General features: G+C 45.8%; 1 protein-coding gene across 1 annotated transcript in view; it reads right to left on the bottom strand.

The window, feature by feature from the left end:
• F12 (coagulation factor XII) overlaps window positions 1-24,102 on the bottom strand; it is a 172,778-nt gene that overhangs the window by 57,095 nt on the left and 91,581 nt on the right. The window lies entirely within an intron of this gene.

Genomic DNA, 24,102 nt, shown 5'->3' with positions numbered 1-24,102 from the left:
ATTGAGCGACGGACCCTGGGACGCGGGCTGCAGCGTTTCCGGGTCCATCACTGCTAGCGCAGATAGAGCATCTGCTAGCTCTATCTGCGCTAGTGCAATGACATATCGGCACTTGCGTTAAAAGCAGCCCGTTAATGCATGTGTTGAACGGGCGGCTGTTAAGCAATGTGAACCCAGCCTTGCTGCTTGCATAGCCCAATACACCAGGAAGGGCAGTAATGACCTGATGGTGGCCTTGAGTGGACTATTCAGCCAGAGAAATCCACCTCAAAAACAATGTGTGAACATACCCTTGGTCTGAAGTTACATGTAGAATTTTGTAGTGTTTTTTGTGGCTAGTGGCATAATCGGGGTATTTTTAACAGCTTTTTTCCTCAGAACTGAGGACTAAAAACACTACATGTGTTCGAAACGCGACCAGTTATTCAAGACATTCCTTTCCCCTGTATGCACTGGTTTGTCAAGCACCTCACATTTTAAATTTGTTCAAATAAAGACTTTTAATTTTAGTTCCTGAGCTAGATACCTTCATTTTCATGCGCAAAAATATTATGACTTCTCAGTATTTTATGCAGGCATAATCGCTTTGATGAATCAGGAACAATGTGTTTTGGTTTGTATTAGTTGTGGTATCTAAAATGTGAGGTTTTTTTTGTTTTGTTTTTTCACTTTACACATTGCAGATGTCGGCTGCATTTAGTATGACTGTAACTGCAGAAACTGATGGGCTACCATCGCTGCTGGGGCCTGCTGATATCTGAGCTCAGTAGATAAATCGCTATTTTAATGTATAGTGCAAGACTATGTAATTTGTAAACAACAAATTATGAAAAAAAATCAAATTAAACATATCAGTATCTCAATGTCAGAAAAAATCTGATCTATCAATATACGGTACACATTGTGTGAACAATGATTAGGAAAGTGAGTATTTTGTCCAGATCATCATTTTTATGCATATTTTCCAGCTCTAAGCAGTATAAGCTGTGGGCCAGGTACTGCTGTGGGGTGGTATTATTAAAGACAAACTAGTTGGAGATGGATTCAAAATCAACTTTCGAACCTGCTGCCGGTTTTTAGAAAACTGTTCAAGCAGACGTAGAAGATAAAGTCTGCATCTTTCTCAAAATCAACTCCCGAACCTGCTGCCATTTTTTAAAAGACGCTCTTCAAGCAGTGGAACAAGATAAAGTCTGCATGTTTCAGGAAGATATGGTACCCCTTATGAGACTCTGTGTAATGTAGCATTAGCAAGAAATGGCTGCCATCTGCTGGCTGGATGAAACCATGTGGAACCAACCGGCACCAGAAGAGTTGCAGGGATAGCAAATTCATGTGCGGAACCCAGTCAGGTTCCTTTGATGACAGTGTTCCCGGATATAAGGTTCCTGCATGCCAAACCACAGTGAAATTTGTAACAAAGGAGAGGAGTTCTGCAGATTTGGGCTAGAGGCTATGCTGAAGTGTGACAGTCGTCAGTGGAGAACGTGCTCCAGCAGGTGCCGGTTGCTGTCAGACAAAGCCTGGGCGATGTCAGATGAAATCCAGAGACCGAACTACGCCATTCAAGATCTGAAGACATGACCTGCACTAGTCAAAACCCAGGGCTCAAACTGTGCCGGTCAAAATAAGAACCTTTGCCTTGTCCCGGTCAAGATCCAGAGCCTAAGCCACGCCCATTGAGGGCCGTACGGTAGGTGCACACAGCATCATTTTTAAAGCAGGTGCTTTTTGTCTGAAGTTATGGAAACCTGAAACATTTTTTTAGTGTCTCTTTTTTGGTCTGTGTCTGAAAGCTTTTTCTACATTCCTTTCTACTGGCTTTATTTTTAGCTGTTTTTTTCTTGCATTTGTAAGACACAGTTCCAAGGGAAAAAGCTAGAAAAGAAACTTTAAAGCAAACTACCAACAAAATAAGTGTCCATCCAGGTTTATGAACTCCGCCAAGATAGTTGTGGCCTACAGAAAGCCTCCTCAGCCTGAGGGTAAGGCCGGGATCACACATGCGAGAAACACGTCCGTGTCTCGCATGTGAAATCCAAGCTCTGGCGCCGCCACTGTGGAGCCGAGCGTGCGGCTCCATGTGTTGCTATGCGGCCGCACGCTCCGCTCCACAGTGTCGGCGCCAGAGCTTGGATTTCACATGCGAGACACGGACGTGTTTCTCGCATGTGTGATCCCGGCCTAAAGTACAGTGTTGCCTGAGAGATCCACAGGAAGAAAGGAAGACTCTGAACCCTGTCCAGAGTCCTGTCTAAGACCCATTTCCAGTGCTACCAACACCTAATAAGAGCTGCCTGAAAAAGGAGACGATATCAAAGCACACTCACTCACAGTGCTGAATCAGAGGGGAGAAGATGCACTTAGATGTCTGAGCCCACCTCTCCAGACACCTGTGATCCCTGCAGTCACACCAACCAAGCAAAGCAAGGTACTGTCAAGGAGCTTGGCTAAGCTCCTTACTTTAAAGTCGGAGGCACAGTCTGCTCCCCAATACCAGCCACAGACAAGGCACGGGTCTTTACAGCAAGCAGAGGAAGGGATGACATCAGGCTGCTCTTCATGGAGCACTGGTCAGCAAGTATAGGACAGGTGAAAACAGGAGAACTATGAGTCAAAATAGGCCAAAAGGTAATCTAGAATAATTTTATTAGAAAATGTAATCAAAAAACAAATAAGATCATGTACCATATAAGTGACATCATGTGATAATACCGTGAGTACATCAAGAACCCAAGATCACAGAACAGGATACTGAAAGGTATATAAAACGTAATGCAATGCACACAAGTGCAATTAACATGCCATAAACAAATGTACCAAAATGAAGACAGATTGTGGCAAATTATAGCTAATTCAAATGTATAATACCGGTACTATTACCCACATAGCTGTCATCAAAATAGCGTACAAATGCAAGTGCTGGATAAGGATTAGTTACCCATGATAGTCGTGACAGGTCCTGTCCCGGTCCGAGGTGCTACCCCAACGCGCGTTTCGCGTCAAATGAATCCCGCTTCCTCAGGGGGCGTGGCTTAATACGGATCTCCATCCGGTTTATATACAAGCCGCTACCAATAAAGCGACGGCTGTGCAAAAAACTGTGCGCATGCGTGAACCGCATACCTGCGTCTCAGCCCTCATACCCAGTCGGCAGAACGCCGTCACGTGAGCGGGTCGGCGCCACGCCCGCACCACGCAGCTACGTCCGCCGCTGAGCAAGGGGCTGAAAATCAGGAAAAAAGTGACAGGTGCCGGTAAAAAAGTGCATTAGTGCTATAAGATCCAGAACAAGATTACAACTGACCGCAGCATATCTGCAGCCAGCAAGTGCTACATATCCCGTACTCAATACCAAAATCCAGTCAGCCCAATAACTCAAGACTGGAAACTGAGCAGAATACGGGATCACATGGTCCACACTCAGAAAAATATTATTATGTGCCGATTATTAGTAAAAATAAAACTAATAACTAGGTGATAATGTGAATAGTGATAAACAAACCACAAATATGGTAGAAAGATCACAGAAGTACAGACATTTAAAATTATATCTGGTATCCTAAACATCCGAATTTCCTATAATGTGGAGACAGCATATAATAGAACATGATAGCTTGTATCAAATCAGTGCTGTAACTATATGGAAGGAATATATAGCAACCACTAATCACAGATTTAAATGATTTGCTCACATAAAGAGTCTATGTATACATTCATTATAATATAAGTCCATAATATGCAACGTTCTTCGCATTATGACTTCTTATAATTCATCCACAAAAAATGCACTGCTAAGTTCTTTGTCCCATGTTCATACAGATGTCTTCAACATTCGGTTACCAAATTTGAAGCACAGGCAGCTGACCTTAGAGCCAGATTCCAAACAAGGGGATATAGTAATAGGTGTATTAAAAAGGGATACATGAGGGCGAAGTACGCACCACGTAATGAGTTACTATGCTCCAGCAGCGGCAATCCAAAAAAAAGCGAACAAAGGGATGTTATACGCTTTATTTCAACTTTTAATGGGGAGTGGTCTACAATGAGGGGTTGTCTCAAAAAACATTGGGGTATTCTTATGAGTGACCCCACGCTCTCCAAATGTCTCACCAAGTATCCTGCAATGACGTCTAGGAGGAGCAAAAATTTGAGAGATCTGTTGGTCTCTAGTCATTATGCCCCAAAAATTCCTCATAACAAATTTGGTTCTGGCGGACCACCCAATGGCTGCTTTCCATGTGGAAACTGCATTACATGCTCAAACATTAGTCGAACTACTACTTTTGATTCAGTTGATGGAAATAGAACTTACAATATCAACCATCATATTACGTGTAACACGACTCAAGTAGTTTACTACGCAGTATGTGGCTGTCCTAAGGTATACGTAGGGTTAACATCTCGTCGTCTTGGAACTCGTATACGGGAACATGTACGCGACATCCTGGCCGCAAAAAATGTGACAGACATTACGTTACTGAAAACAATTCCGCGTCATTTCAGACAGCATCATGGATGCAGCCCTAAATCATTTCAGGCACGGGGCATTGACCACGTTATTTGTGGTATAAGAGGAGGTGACATAAAGCGTATCTTGGCACAGCGTGAATGCCGCTGGATCACCCTATTGGGCACCATGGCTCCCATGGGTCTCAATGAGACCCAGGGTTTTTCATCTTTTTTGTAGATACTGTTGGGGATTTCCTGTGTCTTGTCTTTGCCATTTACCATCGGTTTTAATTGTTTCTCTATTCGTGATTATTTGCTTTTAGAGTGTCGATATCTGGCCCTGCCCACCTGTCTTTCCGATGTTGAAGACATCTGTATGAACATGGGACAAAGAACTTAGCAGTGCATTTTTTGTGGATGAATTATAAGAAGTCATAATGCGAAGAACGTTGCATATTATGGACTTATATTATAATGAATGTATACATAGACTCTTTATGTGAGCAAATCATTTAAATCTGTGATTAGTGGTTGCTATATATTCCTTCCATATAGTTACAGCACTGATTTGATACAAGCTATCATGTTCTATTATATGCTGTCTCCACATTATAGGAAATTCGGATGTTTAGGATACCAGATATAATTTTAAATGTCTGTACTTCTGTGATCTTTCTACCATATTTGTGGTTTGTTTATCACTATTCACATTATCACCTAGTTATTAGTTTTATTTTTACTAATAATCGGCACATAATAATATTTTTCTGAGTGTGGACCATGTGATCCCGTATTCTGCTCAGTTTCCAGTCTTGAGTTATTGGGCTGACTGGATTTTGGTATTGAGTACGGGATATGTAGCACTTGCTGGCTGCAGATATGCTGCGGTCAGTTGTAATCTTGTTCTGGATCTTATAGCACTAATGCACTTTTTTACCGGCACCTGTCACTTTTTTCCTGATTTTCAGCCCCTTGCTCAGCGGCGGATGTAGCTGCGTGGTGCGGGCGTGGCGCCGACCCGCTCATGTGACGGCGTTCTGCCGACTGGGTATGAGGGCTGAGACGCAGGTATGCGGTTCACGCATGCGCACAGTTTTTTGCACAGCCGTCGCTTTATTGGTAGCGGCTTGTATATAAACCGGATGGAGATCCGTATTAAGCCACGCCCCCTGAGGAAGCGGGATTCATTTGACGCGAAACGCGCGTTGGGGTAGCACCTCGGACCGGGACAGGACCTGTCACGACTATCATGGGTAACTAATCCTTATCCAGCACTTGCATTTGTACGCTATTTTGATGACAGCTATGTGGGTAATAGTACCGGTATTATACATTTGAATTAGCTATAATTTGCCACAATCTGTCTTCATTTTGGTACATTTGTTTATGGCATGTTAATTGCACTTGTGTGCATTGCATTACGTTTTATATACCTTTCAGTATCCTGTTCTGTGATCTTGGGTTCTTGATGTACTCACGGTATTATCACATGATGTCACTTATATGGTACATGATCTTATTTGTTTTTTGATTACATTTTCTAATAAAATTATTCTAGATTACCTTTTGGCCTATTTTGACTCATAGTTCTCCTGTTTTCATATGATTATTATTAGAGTCGCCTTTTTATTAATTTTTGGTTGTTATTTATAACTGATGTTCGGTTGGTGTATAAGTATAGGACAGGGGCTACAGGCAGTTTGGGCAGACTGTGTCTGATGACTCAATATGTACACAATCCTCCTCTGGCACAAGTGAGGACAGTAGCAGATATCAGCTTTCACAGACAGAGGGAACAGAAATGGAAGTACAAACCCCTTAAAAACAAAGTGTTAAAAGAAAAACTCTGGAATCAAGCAGTGCTTTACTTAAAGGGGCAGCTGCAGCAGAGGAGGTGGACCAAGATGAAGAAGATTCTGAATACTCATCTCCCTCAAATAGTCCAAAGAAGCAGAGACTAAGAACGGATTTTAGTGACTCACCTAATGTAAAATCATCAGCTTACCACCTCAATGCGTTTTCACTTTTTTTCAGACAAAATAAAAGATCACCGAATCCATAAAAGAAAATGACAACCTCCCAGCTCCTTCTGAAAAGATTAAGGTAGTCTCAGACTTTTCTAAAGAAACACTGGAATGCTGTAGATAAGCCCCCGATGTATCCTGAAAGATGAGAAAAAGATTAATTATATTCACCCAGGGGCGGTCCAGCGCCTCCCATCTTCTTACGATGACGTCGTCTTCTTGTCTTCATGCTGCCCTGTATAGGGCAGAGCAAAGTACTGCAGTGCGCAGGGAAAGATCAGAGAGGCCCGGCACCTGCGCACTGCAGTACTTTGCTCCGCCCTCAACAGGGCATTATGAAGACAAGAAGAGGACGTCATAGTAAGAAGATGGGAGGCCTCGGACCGGACCGCGACACCCACTGCAGCGGGACCGCCCATGGGTGAGTATAATCTAACCTCTTTTTCTTACCTTTCAGGATACATCGGGGGCTTATCTACAGCATTACAGACTGTTGTAGATAAGCCCCTGATGCTGGTGGGCTTAGCTCATCGTCGATTTTGGGGGTGACAGGTTCCCTTTAACAGATAACTTTTCTCTTATATACCAATAATGATCACATTGTGGTTGTGTTATATGTAGTGTTGAGCATTCCGATACCGCAAGTATCGGGTATCGGCCGATATTTGCGGTATCGGAATTCCGATACCGAATTCCGATACTTCCCGCGTATCGGATACCGGAATCGGAAGTTCCCAGAATTCAAACTGCACGCAGCAGCCAATGAGGAATGATTGGAAGTGTGGGCACATCCTGTTTAGCATGGTGGGCATGTAAGTACTGGCAAGGCTGTGATTGGCTGCTGAAATGATGTCACTCTGCACTATAAAAAACGCTGCCGCCATTTTGCGCTCACTCTGCTGTGATTTCAGTTAGGGACAGGACGCTGTGTTCTAACTGAGGGCCAGTTAATTGCTTTATTTTCCTTTCCAAAGGCTAATTTAGCAAAACGCTGTGTGTTCTTCACTGTTCACCTTGCTCTTGCCTTGCAGCGCTGTTTTAACAGCGTTCTGCAAGGTCTCTCTGTGTGTGTGTGTGTGTGCAGCTCACTCTGTAGTCTGTGTGCAGCCATATACCCGGTTGTATTCAGCTCAGGGGGGGTTCACACTGCCTCACACAGTTGTCCTTTTTTGCTCATAGTGCAGCCTGCTGCACATTTTTTCTCAAATTTCCTATTAGTGTTTTTCCACCCGTCTCCAGCTAAATTGTGGAAAAACACTACATAGGATAACCTAGAGGGGGGTTTTTGGGCCTTGCAGCGCCGTTTACGGCTGTCTGCACGGTCTCCGTGTGAGCCCAGCTCGCCCTGTAGTCTGTGTGCAGCCATAGCCGGTTGGATTCAGCTCAGGGTTCGTTACTGGCTCATACCTTGAGAAAAATTTTCCTTTCTTTCTAATAGTGCAGCCTGTTTAAAAATTTTAAAAAAAATTCCCTATTAGTGTTTTTCCACCCGTCTCCAGCTAAATTGTGGAAAAACACTACATAGGATAACCTAGAGGGGGGTTTTTGGGCCTTGCAGCGCCGTTTACGGCTGTCTGCACGGTCTCCGTGTGAGCCCAGCTCGCCCTGTAGTCTGTGTGCAGCCATAGCCGGTTGGATTCAGCTCAGGGTTCGTTACTGGCTCATACCTTGAGAAAAATTTTCCTTTCTTTCAAATAGTGCAGCCTGTTTAAAAATTTTAAAAAAAATTCCATATTAGTGTTTTTCCACCCGTCTCCAGCTAAATAGTGGAAAAACACTACATAGGATAACCTAGAGGGGGTTTTTTGGGCCTTGCAGCGCCGTTTACGGCTGTCTGCACGGTCTCTGTGTGAGCGCAACTCGCCCTGTAGTCTGTGTGCAGCTCTAGCCGGTTGGATTCAGCTCAGGGTGCGTTACTGCCTCATACCTTGAAAAACAATTTCCTTTTTTTTTCAAATAGTGCAGCCTGTTTAAAATTAAAAAAAAAAAAATCCTATTAGTGTCTTTCCACCCGTCTCCAGCTAAATAGTGGAAAAATACTACATAGGATAACCTAGAGGAGGGTTTTTTGGCCTTGCAGCGCCGTTTACGGCTGTCTGCACGGTCTCTGTGTGAGCGCAGCTCGCCCTGTAGTCTGTGTGCAGCTCTAGCCGGTTGGATTCAGCTCAGGGTGCGTTACTGCCTCATACCTTGAAAAACAATTTCCTTTTTTTTCAAATAGTGCAGCCTGTTTAAAATTTAAAAAATAAAATTCCTATTAGTGTCTTTCCACCCGTCTCCAGCTAAATAGTGGGAAAACACTACATAGGATAACCTAGAGGAGGGTTTTTTGGCCTTGCAGCGCCGTTTACGGCTGTCTGCACAGTCTCCGTGTGATTTAAACTAGCTCTGTAGCCCGATCTGCACAAAAAAAAAAGTAAAGTTCACCAAACACAACTTAACACTTGTGTAGGCCACATTTGAAAAATAAGAAAGTTTAGTCCACACTTTACAACATTAGTGTTTCTTACACCTGTTAGGAGGAACATTTCAGGAATAAGCACGCTAAGGCCTTAGTACTTTTCTGCTTATCTTTATCTGTCAACCAAGATGAAGAGGGCAGGGAGTAAGGCACATGGGCGTGGGCGCGGAGCAGGGAGAGGAGCAGGGAGAGGACGTGGTGATTCTGTGCCTGCTGCGGGCGCCGGTGACTCGTCGTCACTCAGTTTCAGCAGGGAACAGTCCTTCATGCGCAGCTTTGTCGGAGAGCGCCGTGCACCGCTGCTGCGTGAAGACCAAATTGAAGCCGTTGTCGGGTGGATGGCAGCTAACGCCTCGGCATCGACTTCAGTTAGTGCCACATCCTCTCAGGCACAGAGCACTGGAGAGCAGCCATCTGTCTCTTCACCACCTGCCAAATTGGCCAGGCAGTCAGAGAGCCCAGGACAGGAGCCGTCTCTACTTCTGTTCTCTGAATCTCTTGGCTTGGAAACAGGGGGCCAGCCAAGCAGCATTGGAGAAATGGAAGAAGAGGCAGTGTGCAGTGATGCTCAACAGCTTTTTCTCTCTGACTCTGAAGAGGCAGGTGGGCCAGTGCCTCTATTAGACATGCTTTTGCACGATAGAGTGCAACCTTTTTTGTATATTTATGTATGGAGGTAGCTGCTCCTGGTATGCACCTATTCACACTAGTTTGGATGTGCGAGTCTTTTTTTCTGTCATTTCTATGTTAGCTGACTGACTGCGCACTCCTCCCATCACCATGTGGTTTTTAATTGCATCTCATCACACTTGGTCCCGGTCAACCCATATGTAGGCTTTGCTGAACAGAGGTGTCCACATTCACCCAGGCATACAGACATTGGCCTTCGGTAAGTGTTCACATTTGGACAGGGAGATCAGGGACCCATCAGTTTTATGAGACCACCTTGACGATTGGTTGATGGGCTCACACTATTTGATTATATCAAATTCTGTGCAAAGCGTCTCTTAAATATTTTCCTAATGTTCAAAAGCCATTTTGCTATTCATATTTCATATATTTCATATTAGACATGCTTTTGCACGATACAGTGCAACCTTTTTTGTATATTTATGTATGGAGGTAGCTGCTCCTGGTATGCACCTATTCACACTAGTTTGGATGTGCGAGTCTTTTTTTCTGTCATTTCTATGTTAGCTGACTGACTGCGCACTCCTCCCATCACCATGTGGTTTTTAATTGCATCTCATCACACTTGGTCCCGGTCAACCCATATGTAGGCTTTGCTGAACAGAGGTGTCCACATTCACCCAGGCATACAGACATTGGCCTTCAGTAAGTGTTCACATTTGGACAGGGAGATCAGGGACCCATCAGTTTTATGAGACCACCTTGACGATTGGTTGATGGGCTCACACTATTTGATTATATCAAATTCTGTGCAAAGCGTCTCTTAAATATTTTCCTAATGTTCAAAAGCCATTTTGCTATTCATATTTCATATATTTCATATTAGACATGCTTTTGCACGATAGAGTGCAACCTTTTTTGTATATATATATATATATATATATATATATATATATATATATATATATATTAATGACACCTACATGATGTCAGAAGACGGCCACCGCTAACTGTGCATGGCCAAGGGATAACATTACAGCGCGGGCTCCGTGACAGAACCAAACAACGTTGAGGAGGTGGCGCCCGGCACCAAGGGGGTTGGAATGACGGCTGTGCTGTGTCACATTACAAAGGAAAGTCCCACTTCCGGGATGGTTTGACGGTGTGAGGGGACACATTATATGAGTGTGTACTTCAGCGTTTGCAAGGAGCATAATTTTCGGAGCCACCATTTTCCATGTGCAGTATTACTGCTGTACAAGATGGCTCTTTCAGCAACAAATGCCTGGGGGTGGGTGGGGGGTTAAAGGTTCCCTTTCAACTTGCTCCACTGCAGGCTTCGGCCTACACTCTGCTCCTCTTTGATTCCCTGGGTTTCAACACTGTCAGTTGCCACCTGGAAGTGTTGTCTACACAGAAAAAACACTGGGTGATGTGTCAGTGGGGTTCAGCACCGCCAGCTGTTCCCCTGCTGTGTAGTCGGCAACGTGTCCAGCACAAGCCACGCTGACACAACAGAACAAAAGCTGCCACCAGTGCAGGCTTCGGCCTACACTCTGCTCCTCTCCTCCTCCTGCTGACCCTGGGCTCAAACACCGCTAGTTTTTGCCCGGAAGTGCTAGCTGCACAGAGAAAAACACCAGCCAATGTGTTAGTGGGGTTCAGCAACGCCAGCTGTTCCCCTGCTGTGTAGCCGGCAACGTGACCTGCAAACGCCACGCAGGCACATGAACTGAAATTAAAGAGAACCTGGCCCCACCCCCCCAGGTGTTTCTATGTATAACAGCCACCTAGTACAGCAGTACTGCTGCATTTGTACAAGGTGGCTGACTTTTTCTCCTTGCCCACGTTGAACTCAACACGTACAAAATGTGTCTCATTGAGACCATTCCACTGTCCCTGAGGTGTGACTTTCCTTTCTAATGATACGCAGCACCCCCCTTGGTAGCGTTTCCCATCTTTTGTCATCATGGTTAGCTGGCTGCGCCTGTGCATCCGCCCTGCTAGAAACAACGCCCCTCGTTGTCATATTTATTTTGTCAGCGAGGGTGTGGTTTATGGGCACGAGCAGTGCATATGTTCGCCTGTCTTAACTCATCTCCTTCCGCCTTCTTCAGACTGTGCGGCCTCCTGGCCGTGGTAGGCGATAAGGGATCAGCTGAGGCCGCCCAGTCTGAAGCAGGTGTAAGGACATGTGTGAGCGGCAAACCTATTTACTGCACAAGGCCACGAATCCCAGCCACGCAGTGTGATTTTTTGAAAACACACTGTGGGTCTGGGATTCATGTCCATCGCTAACCGCAACGGCCGACATGAAATGAGGTCAGAAGACAGGAAGCGCTCACAGCGCATGGCCAAGGGATCAAAATAGCGCAGACTCCTGTACAGCAAATAACAACGCTCAGGAATCTGCGCCCAGCAGCTAGGTGTAAATTTTGACACCTGTGCTGCATCTCCTTAAAAAGACAAGTCACGCCTCCACTACTGTTTGACAGTATAGTGGGCTAAATAGTGTACGTGTTTTATTCAGCGTGTGCAAGGAGCAAATTAAATAGAGCAACCTTTTACTTGTGCAGCATTAATGCTGCACAAGGTGTGGCTCTTGTACCTTGCAACACCTGAGGGGGGGTTAAAGGTAACCTTTGAAATTGGTTCAACTAGGCTTCGGCCTACACTCTGCTCCTCTCCTGCTGACCCTGGGCTCAAACACCGCTAGTTTTTGCCCGGAACTGCTAGCTGCACAGAGAAAAACACCAGTCAATGTGTTAGTGGGGTTCAGCACCGCCAGCTGTTCCCCCGCTGTGTAGCCGGCATCGTGTCCAGCACAAGCCACGCTGGCACAACTGACCAAAAGCTGCCACCAGTGCAGGCTTCGGCCTACACTCTGCTCCTCTCCTCCTCCTGCTGACCCTGGGCTCAAACACCTCCAGTTTCTGCCCGGAAGTGCTAGCTGCACAGAGAAAAACACCAGCCAATGTGTTAGTGGGGTTCAGCACCGCCAGCTGTTCCCCTGCTGTGTAGCCGGCATCGTGTCCAGCACAAGCCACGCTGGCACAACTGACCAAAAGCTGCCACCAGTGCAGGCTTCGGCCTACACTCTGCTCCTCTCCTCCTCCTGCTGACCCTGGGCTCAAACACCTCCAGTTTCTGCCCGGAAGTGCTAGCTGCACAGAGAAAAACACCAGCCAATGTGTTAGTGGGGTTCAGCACCGCCAGCTGTTCCCCTGCTGTGTAGCCGGCAACGTGTCCTGAAAACGCCACGCAGGCACATGAACTGAAATTGAAGGGAGCCTGCCCCCCACCCCCAGGTGTTTCTATGTATAACAGCCACCTTGTACAGCAGTACTGCTGCATTTGTACAAGGTGGCTGACTTTTTTCTCCTTGCCCACGTGGAACTCAACACGTACAAAATGTGTCTCATTAGAGACCATTCCACTGTCCCTGAGGTGTGACTTTCCTTTCTAATGACACGCAGCACCCCCATTGTTAGCGCTGCCCGTCTTCTGACATCATTGGTTGGCTGGCTGTGCCTGTGCGTCCGCCCTGCCCGACACAACGCCCCTCGTTGTCTCATATATTTTGACTGCGAGGGTGTGATTGATGGGCACGAGCAGTGCATATGTTCCCCTGTCTTCACTCCCCTCCTTCCGCCTTCTTCTGACTGTGCGGCCTCATGGCCGCGGCATGCGATAAGGGATCAGCTGAGGCCGCCCAGTCTGAAGCAGGTGTAAGGACATGTGTGAGCGGCGAACATATTTACTGCACAAGGCCACGAATCCCAGCACCGCAGTGTGACTTTAGGAAAAGGCACTGTGGGTCTGGGATTTATGGCCATCGTTAACCGCACCGGCCAACATGAAATGAGGTCATAAGACGGGCAGCTCTAACAGGGCATTGCCAAGGGATAACACAAGAGTGCTGACTCCTGTACAGCAAATAACAACGCTCAGGAAGCTGCGCCAAGCACAAAGGCGTTATTTGGGACACCTGTGCTGCGTCTCCTTAAAAAGCCAAGTCACGCATCCACTACAGTTTGACTGTAGAATGGGCAAAATTGTGTACGTCTTTCATTCAGCGTGTGCAAGTAGACAAATTAATAGAGCAACCTTTCACTTGTGCAGCATTAATACTGCACAAGGTGTGTCTCTTGTACTTTGTAACACCTGAGGGGGGGTTAAAGGTTTCCTTTGAAATTGGTTCAACTAGGCTTCGGCCTACACTCTGCTCCTCTCCTCCTCCTCCTCCTGCTTCACCACGGGCTCTAACATCGCTAGTTTTTGCCCGCAAGTGCTAGCTGCACAGAGAAAAACACCCGCCATTGTGTTAGTGGGGTTCAGCAACGCCAGCTGTTCCCACACTGTGTAGCCGGCAAAGTGTCCTGCAAACGCAACGCTGACACAAAGCTGCCTCCAGTGCAGGCTTCGGCCTACACTCTGCTCCCCCTGCTTACCCTTTGCTCCAGCACCGCTAGTTGGGGCTCTAGGAAGACAATCTTTAATAGGCAACGCATCTGGGTTCCAGCACCGCCAGCTGGTTCTCGGCAGTGTTTTTGTCACAGGTACTCCCTCGTGCCAAACCTGGTTTCAGCACCGTCAGCTGTTTCCGGGTTGTGTCAAGCTCACTGAGACGCCTATGCTTGCCCCGTCGTGGTGCGGTCGGGTTAGCCAACTCCAGGGTGCCTCCAGTTTAGGAGCTTCCTATGTGGGCTGCGTGAACTGGTAGTCAAGGCTGGTTCTGTAGTGCCAGTAGGCCCAGCTCCCCCTGTAGGACTGTTGGGGTTCGGTAACTGCGGCTGCCTCGCGGCCTAGCTGTTCTCTCTTCTCCTGTGGGCCTTCGGGTCCACCACCTGGTTCCAGCACCGTCAGCTGGTTCCAGGCCGAGCCTTTGGCTTAGGTGCCTCCTCCTGGGTATCCGAGTTCCGCCAACGTCAGGCGGTCCTTGGTAGTGCTTTTAAGCGCGGGCACCTACAGCTTAGTAACCGGGTTCCAGCACCGCCAGCTGGTCCTCGGTCGTGCCATTGGCTCTTGCACACTGGGGCAACGCATCTGGGTTCCAGCACCGCCAGCTGGTTCTCGGCAGTGTTCTTGACACAGGTACTCCCTCGTGCCAAGCCTGGTTTCAGCACCGTCAGCTGTTTCCGGGTTGTGTCAAGCTCACTGAGACGCCTATGCTTGCCCCGTTGTGGTGCGGTCGGGTTAGCCAACTCCAGGGTGCCTCCAGTTTAGGAGCTTCCTATGTGGGCTGCGTGAACTGGTAGTCAAGGCTGGTTCTGTAGTGCCAGTAGGCCCAGCTCCCCCTGTAGGACTGTTGGGGTTTGGTAACTGCGGCTGCCTCGCGGCCTAGCTGTTCTCTCCTCTCCTGTGGGACTTCGGGTCCACCACCTGGTTCCAGCACCGTCAGCTGGTTCCAGGCCGAGCCTTTGGCTTAGGTGCCTCCTCCTGGGTATCCGAGTTCCGCCAACGTCAGGCGGTCCTTGGTAGTGCTTTTAAGCGCGGGCACCTACAGCTTAGTAACCGGGTTCCAGCACCGCCAGCTGGTCCTCTGTCGTGCCATTGGCTCTTGCACACTGGGGCAACGCATCTGGGTTCCAGCACCGCCAGCTGGTTCTCGGCAGTGTTCTTGTCACAGGTACTCCCTCGTGCCAAGCCTGGTTTCAGCACCGTCAGCTGTTTCCGGGTTGTGTCAAGTTCACTGAGACGGCTATGCTTGCCCCGTCGTGGTGCGGTCGGGTTAGCCAACTCCAGGGTGCCTCCAGTTTAGGAGCTTCCTATGTGGGCTGCGTGAACTGGTAGTCAAGGCTGGTTCTGTAGTGCCAGTAGGCCCAGCTCCCCCTGTAGGACTGTTGGGTTCGGTAACTGCGGCTGCCTCGCGGCCTAGCTGTTCTCTCCTCTCCTGTGGGCCTTCGGGTCCACCTCCTGGTTCCAGCACCGTCAGCTGGTTCCAGGCCGAGCCTTTGGCTTAGGTGCCTCCTCCTGGGTATCCGAGTTCCGCCAACGTCAGGCGGTCCTTGGTAGTGCTTTTAAGCGCGGGCACCTACAGCTTAGTAACCGGGTTCCAGCACCTTCAGCTGGTCCTCGGTCGTGCCATTGGCTCTTGCACACTGGGGCAACGCATCTGGGTTCCAGCAACGCCAGCTGGTTCTCGGCAGTGTTTTTGACACAGGTACTCCCTCGTGCCAAGCCTGGTTTCAGCACCGTCAGCTGTTTCCGGGTTGTGTCAAGCTCACTGAGACGCCTATGCTTGCCCCGTCGTGGTGCGGTCGGGTTAGCCAACTCCAGGGTGCCTCCAGTTTAGGAGCTTCCTATGTGGGCTGCGTGAACTGGTAGTCAAGGCTGGTTCTGTAGTGCCAGTAGGCCCAGCTCCCCCTGTAGGACTGTTGGGGTTCGGTAACTGTGGCTGCCTCGCGGCCTAGCTGTTCTCTCCTCTCCTGTGGGCCTTCAGGTCCACCACCTGGTTCCAGCACCGTCAGCTGGTTCTCGGCAGTGTCTTTTGCTCTTGTACCTTCTGCTCCCCATCCTGGTTCCAGTACCGTCAGCTGGTTCCGGGCAGAGCCTTTGGCTTAGGTGCCTCCTTCTGGGTATCCGAGTTCCGCCAACGTCAGGCGGTCCTTGGTAGTGCTTTTTAGCACGGGTACCTCCTGCTTAGTAACCGGGTTCCAGTAACGTCAGCTGGTCCTCGGTAGTTCCATAGGCTCTTGAACCTTCGGGTAGCCATCCGAGTTCCAGTTCCATCAGCTGGTTCTTGGCATTTTCTCAGCCTTCTTGTACCTTCTGCTACATTTCCAAGTTGAAGACCCTAAAGTCGACGACCCGGAAGACCACCCCGATGACGACGACCCGGAAGACCACCCCGATGACGACGACGGCGGAGACGACGACGGCGGAGACGACGACGGCTGAGACGACGACGGCGGAGATGACGACACTGGAGACGACGACCCTGGAGACGACGACATGGAAGACCGAGAAGCAGAAGAACAAGAGGCTGCAGAACAAAGAGCAGAAGAACATTAAGCATAAGACTTAATATCAGAGCAAAAGATATTATCTAAATTATATGCAGAAGAAGACTAAGCAGTGTATGGGGGTGAGTCTGTTCCTCCTCGTGGTGCCCCTGGATAAAGCCTGATGCTGCAGGCCAAACTGAACGCGGACAAATGTAACTTTTGTGACTGGCAGAACGGAAGGTGTAATCTTCCAACTTTTATAGATAACAACTACGGGAATGCCTGTCACAAATGAGAATATGATGAAGAAGTAGAATAGGAAGAATAATAACAGTGGAATAAAAAGAATATGTAGAATAGGAAGAATAATAACAGTGGAATAAAAAGAATATGTAGAATAGGAAGAATAATAATAGTTGAATTAAATGAATATGAAGAATGTAATCAAAAAAAAAAAAAAGTAAAGGATGAAGAAGAAGATGAATAAGGTGAAGAAGAAGTTGATGTCAAAGATGCTGATGATGATGAAGATGAAAGTGTGGGAAAAGGAAAAAAAAAAAAAGAAAAAAAAGAAGGGGAAGGGCGTGGAATAGTGAAACATCAATATCTGACAAAATAAAAAAAAAAATTTACATAGTCAATATCTTTGTCACTCCGAACGTCTTAAAAAAAAACAAAAAACATGCTATTCTATTTGATTGTGATAAACTTCTATGACTTTAATGTCTCCGCCACCTCCCCAAATACATCCGGCATTATTCTTAGTTGTTTTCCTTCATGTAGAATGAACCTACAAGGCAAGAAAGGGTTTATTTTAATTCCGATATTTTGGTCCCATTGACTTGTATTGGGATCGGGTATCGGTATCGGCGATATCCGATATTTTTTGAATATCGGCCGATCCAATCCGATACCGATACTTTCCGATATCGGAAGGTATCGCTCAACACTAGTTATATGTGTTATAGTTTTTTTTACTTTTAATATCAGTAATTTTAATACATAATACTTTTTTTCGCTGTAACAAACGTACTGTTTTTGTTTTTGCTTTGTATTAACCTTTTTTTACATAGATTAGGAGTACTTTCCAGCCAGCTGAGGACACAGAGGGATAAAAATGAAAGTAAGTTTTTTATCATTAAATGTAAAAGTTTTGAATAGCCCAATTAAAGACATATTATGGAAATAAATTAAAGAATCCAATGCAGATAAAATTGGCTTACAAGAAACTAAATTTGCTCAGGGGAAAAACCCACCAATTAACAAACAAAGACTTTCCACACTTTAGATAATCTTGTAACAATAAAAAAAAGCATCAGTCACGCTGAGTATAAAAAAACCCTATCATAGACCAAATAATTGATAATAAAGGCAGGTTCATAATTTTGGTGTGTACAATTGACAATACATTGTACACTAAAACTGTCATGCCCTCAGCAGCGGTTCCGGTCTCCGCTGTGCAGGGAGACCGGCACCTATCACGCAGCTCCACTGTTACTGCTCACCCTGTTCGTGGCTCCAGGCGATCGACAGCTCCTTTCTCTGCTAGGAACCTGCATTCCCTTGGCAGGTCTGAGTCGCCTAGCCAGGGTAGTGGGGTACTCAGTACCAGGTCCTGTCTGAAGGGGGAATGTCATGGTGGCTGCCACCTGGTGCGTGGCCCTGGGGCTCAACGTTAAAGGGGAATGGTTTTTAAAGGGGAAAATGTTCAAAGTCTGTCATGATGCCACCTGTGGGGTGGTGTTCGGAAAGCAGTGGGACTGACACTGCGTTGAAGGGGGTCCCCTGAGGGATGTTGTGGCAGGGGACCCACAGGGGTCCTATGGTGTGTGGCCAAGATGATGGTATGTGCCGATGAATAAATGAAGGAGACAAGTTGTAAGTCTTTACCTGGTTTACTGTAGTTGGCTGGCCAAAGTCCAGGGCACCAGGCACGGGTGGTGGGATGGCCCGGCCAGCTCAGAGGCAACGGAAATGCTTTTAGGAGGCGCATCCCGCTTCCTGCACATATATAAAGCAGCAGGGCACCAGTTCTCTATTAGGGTTGTCTGTGATGTGATGCTCTGTGCACAAATGGCATCCCCCCTTAAGGGAGGTGCCTGGGCATCATGTTCATTCCTTAGGTTGATTGCCTTCTGCTCAGGCAACACTCTGCTATGCTCTGCGATCTGAAGACTGTTTCTTTGTATTTTACTAATACCTCTGTCTCCTCAGAATCCTTTGCTGGCAGTTCCTTATCCTGGATCCTTCTGGACTCTCCAGTTTCCACTCCAGGCTGACCAAGCCTCTCCTCACAGAACCATCCAGATATCACGGCTGGCTGGATCAGCCTTTCCGGGATTACACGGAGCTTCCAGGATTCTCTTCACTGACAGAGCCAGTATTACATAGTCTCCTCTGTACGGGTCGTCCCTCTGGTCTGGATGTTGTCGCATTTAAGCTTTCCCTCTCTAGCACAGAAAGTTGTGCGGGAGTCCACCCATTTTTTTTAAAACATTTTTTTTAAATTAATGAGATATTGCATAGGCCAGGGTCACACTTTCGAGAAACTCGCACTAGTCTAGCACCTCAATACCTGGTACCGCTTCCGGCACTCGGAACGGAGCGTTCAGCTGCATAGAAATCCATGCAGTGGCACATTCCAGTCCCGAGTGCCAGCATCAGTTCCGGGTATTGATGCGAGAGACTTGCGCAAGTTTTTCATATGTGTGATCCCGGCCTAACTCTTTATGTACCATGTTATTATGTTTATTACTAAACATCAGCCTTGGTATTATCTATAGATATATCTATCTATTATCTATCTATCTATCGATTTATCTATATCTTTATTTAGCTTACAAAAACACACACAAATCTGCATGAAAAAAAAAAACACATCAAAAAACGCTGGTGACCTGACAGTGACCTCAGATGCAGATTTTACCTGCGTCAAATCCTGAGTAAATACTGAGCCATTCCTGACCTTGCAAACATACCCTAAGGCCCCAGGCCCCAGATGAGTTCAGTAATGATTATATAGCATACACAAACAAATTTGCCTTCTATATAATTATCGTATTTAACACCTTTTTTAATTGAATGAAACATTCCAAAAGAAATGGTAGAAGCAAGTATAATAGTCATACCAAAAAACAAATGTGACCAAACATTAGTAAAAAATTACCAACCCATATCACTACTAAATTTGGACATCAAAATATACTCAAAAGCTTTTGCCAATAGACTAAAATAATATTACCCCAAATTATACACCAGGGCTAAGTAGGTTTTGTATATGATCAATAGGCCTCTGATGCTACCAGAAGGCTTATCAATCTCATTAGCCTAGTAGTAGTAGTAGACGTTGTGAAAATGCCTTCTCTGCTCCTCACCCTGGATGCAGAGAAGGCATTTGATAGGATTGATTGGTGATTTGTCACTTCCACCCTTGAAAAATTTGGCTTTACTGGTCAAATCATGAATGGAATAATGGCACTGTATAAAAATCACTCGACTAAAATAATAAAAAGTAACTATGTTTCGTAAATCTTTAACATTACCAATTGAATGAGACAAGGTTGTACTCTCTCCCCCATATTATTCGCAATAGTAATGGAATCATTCGCAGAAAAAATATTAGAATAAATCTGTTAATTAAAGGTATTCCAACAAAAGTCAGAAACTATAAAATTGTCACAATTCCACCCCTTAGTGTGTCTGGGATGCAGTTACTGACAGCTCAGCCATCCTATCTGGTATAGGGTGTGCTGAAGCTGTCAGTACTTTGATTCACAGCTTGCCCATCCAATCTGGTGGAGGGGCATGCTGAGCTGTCAGTTTGTTGATTGACAGCTCGACTATCCAATTTGAGACTGTGAGGCATTGGCTGTCTTTAAGTGTTAATTATTCCAGGTAATTGCCATGCTACTTAAGTGAGCTGTGTCTCCCAGAACTCTGCCAGACGTACATTCAGCTTGTGAGGTTTGTTCTCCTGTGCCTTGAGTTCTGTATGTTTGATCTCTTGCCTGACCTTGGACTTCGTTCTGACCATCTGCCTGTTTAACCCCTTCAGCTCTGATCTGTTATACTCCCGGTATTCTAACCTCGGAATGTTACCTGACTACGCTTTTGTCTCTTTCTTCTGTTTATGATGTACCCTCCTGGCTTCTGACCTTGGACTCCTTCACCATTCTGACTCATGGCTTGGCCGTGAGAAGTGACTAGCGTCACATTATGTCTGGCCAGGGTCTAAGAATATGAAAGCTGATGCTTTATCTCGTAGTCTAGATTTAATTTCTCCTCCAGAACCTTCATCCTCCATTGCTCCTCAGGGTATTGTGGTGTCTATGATAATCTCTGCATTGGAAGAGGAGATTTGTAAAGTCCAGTCGTTAGCTCCTTCCACTTCCCCAGGGTCTAAATTATTTGTGCCTGTGTACCTAAGATTGCAGGTATTACAGGAATTTCATGATTCTGTTATAAAATGGTCATCCTGGGGTTACTGCTACAAGAAAATCAGTTACTAGACTTTTTGAATGGCCATCCATGTATAATGATATTAAAGATTTTGTATCTGCTTGTGAAGTCTGTGCACGCGCCAAAGTCAGTCATAACCAGCCAGCTGGGGAATTGGCCCCATTACCTATATTTCAGAAAGACCATGGACTCATTTGTCCATGGCTTTCATTACAGATTTGCCTCTGTATGATGGGAAGACTACTATCTGGGTGGTAGTTGATCGATTCAGCAAACAAACTCATTTTGTTCTTTTTTCAGGATTACCTAATGCAGAGACACTCTCCAGGTTGTTTATTTCTCATATTGTAAGGTTACATGGGATCCCTCTGAACATTGTGTCTGATAGAGGAGTACAATTTGTCTCTAAATTTTGGAGAGCTTTTTGCACTAAACTAGGGATTAACTTGTCATTTTCAACTGCTTATCACCCTGAAACCAATGGTCAGACTGAGAGGAAAAATCAATCTGTGGAACAAATTTTAAGGTGCTTTGTGGCAGCATGACAGGAGGACTGGTCTTTGTTTTTACCTCTCACTGAGTTTGCCTTTAACAGTCGATTAAATCAATCTACTAGAACCTCACTGTTCTTCTGTAATTATGGTTTTCATCCCCATTTTGGTGAATTTTCTAGGATTAATTCTGAATGCCCTGGGGTGGAGGTCACCATGCACAGACTTATGGATGTCTGGAGGGAGGTTCAAAAGAATATTGAGACTGCCCAGATTTGCCACAAATGAAAAGCCGATAGAAGACATTTGGTGGGTCCTGTTTTTAAGATTTGGGATAAGGTTTGGTTGTCTTCTAGGAACATTAAACTTAAAGTGCTGTTGGAGAAGTTGGGCCCAAAGTTTATTGGTCCATATGAGATCCTAGAGGTGGTCATTCCTGCGGTATTTAGATTACAGCTTCCTCTATCCCTTCGCATCCCTAACTGGGTAAAATACAATCTTGTGATCAGTTTAATAGATTTTTCCCATTGTTCTGACTCTTGAGTAAAGTTCAGATCTTTCTCCCAGTTTGTCATGTTAGTTGTCTTTTTAAGATCAATGTAATTATTAAAAAGTTTACATATACTACATGTTTTCCATTTTATTTCATTCTTGGGTTCCACGATCAAAGTGATTATTGGTTTAGGTATTTGTAGTTATTTAAAGTCCAAGTATTTAACGAACGCTATATCATCTAATTTATATTTTTCTTGTAGTATATAGAAAGGTAATAGTTCTTTAGTTCCTTCTTGATATATGTCATTTAAGTGATTGACACCTTTTTTCCTCATTACTCTAATGTTGCATATGGTAATGCTGACTCCAGAATCCTTATTGGAATATGTTTTATTTTATCCTGGATGGGATGGTCTATTATTTTTTTGTTTAGTAATTTCCATGATCTAATTGAAGCTTATAGGGTTAAAAATTGTGGCAGTTGAAGAGATGAATCTAAGATCAACACACTGACAGCTCAGTACACCCTTGTACCAGATTGGATGGCCAAGCTGTCAATCAAAGTACTGACAGCTTCAGCACACCCCTATACCAGACTTGACGGCTGAGCTGTCAGTAACTGCATCCCAGACATACTGAGGGGTGGAACCATGACAGTACCCTCCTTCTAGGGAGGGTCACCGGACCCCCAAGCTTCCCACCAAATTTTAGATGGAAGGCTGTTGTGAATTCTGTGGCAGAGCTCCCTCCTGTGGTCACAAGTGGTACATCGGCTGATTCTCTCTGTGAGCTTCTGTTGGTGGAGGGAAGTGGTACTGCGGCTTCTGAGTTTCCTCCCTCAGGTGATCTGGTGAGGTCGTTAGGTTCTTCTCTACTTAACTCCACCTAATGCTTTGATCCTGGCTTCCTGTCAATGTTCCAGTGTTGGACTTGCTTTTCCCTGGATCATTCCTGTGGCCTGCTGCTCTGCATAGCTAAGTTCTTCTTTGCTTTTTGTTTGCTATTTTTTCTGTCCAGCTTGTCTAATTTGTTGCTGGAAGCTCTGGGACGCAAAGGGTGTACCTCCGTGCCGTTAGTTCGGTACGGAGGGTCTTTTTGCCCCCTTTGCGTGGTTTTCTTTAGGGTTTTGTGTAGACTGCAAAGTTACCTTTTCTATCCTCGATCTGTTAAGAAAGTCGGGCCTCACTTTGCTGAATCTATTTCATCTCTACGTTTGTCTTTTCATCTTAACTCACAGTCATTATATGTGGGGGGCTGCCTTTTCCTTTGGGGTATTTCTCTGAGGCAAGGTAGGCTTATTTTCTATCTTCAGGCTAGTTAGTTTCTCAGGCTGTGCCGAGTTGCATAGGCAGAGTTAGGCGCAATCCAATGCTGCCTCTAGTGTTGTTTGGAGAGGATTAGGGATTGCGGTCTGCAGAGTTCCCACGTCTCAGAGCTCGTTCTATGATTTTGGGTTATTGTCAGATCACTTGTATGTGCTCTGACCGCTATGTCCATTGTAGTACTGAATTGCCTTTCATAACAGTACAGGAAGCCCAAAGTACTAATGATTCTCAATAGAGGGAAAAAAGAAGTTCTGAGACCATTTTTTTTTCTTTGCACTGTGTTTTGCCTTTTTTTTCCCCTAGACATTTGGGTGGTTCAGTACACAGGTGTAGCGATGGACATTAGAAGTCTGTCTTCATTTGTGGATCAGCTCTCGGCAAGAGTACAAAAGATTCAAGACACTATTGATCAGAAAGCTATGTTGGAACCAAGAATTCCTATTCCTGATTTGTTTTTTGGAAATAGAACTAAGTTTCTGAGTTTCAAAAATAATTGTAAATTATTTCTGGCCTTGAAACCTCGCTCCTCTGGTGATCCAGTTCAACAGGTTTTGATTGTTATTTCTTTTTTGCGCGGCGACCCTCAGGACTGGGCATTTTCTCTTGCGCCAGGAGATCCTGCATTGAGTAATATCGATGCGTTTTTCCTGGCGCTCGGATTGCTGTACGATGAACCTAATTCAGTGGATCAGGCAGAGAAAAATTTGCTGGCTCTTTGTCAGGGTCAGGATGAGATAGAGGTATATTGTCAGAAATTTAGAAAGTGGTCCGTGCTCACTCAATGGAATGAATCTGCGCTGGCAGCTATGTTCAGAAAGG

Source organism: Ranitomeya imitator, chromosome 4 (assembly GCF_032444005.1).
Source record: "Ranitomeya imitator isolate aRanImi1 chromosome 4, aRanImi1.pri, whole genome shotgun sequence".
Lineage (NCBI taxonomy): Eukaryota > Metazoa > Chordata > Amphibia > Anura > Dendrobatidae > Ranitomeya > Ranitomeya imitator.
This window is presented reverse-complemented; position numbering and strand designations above follow the sequence as displayed.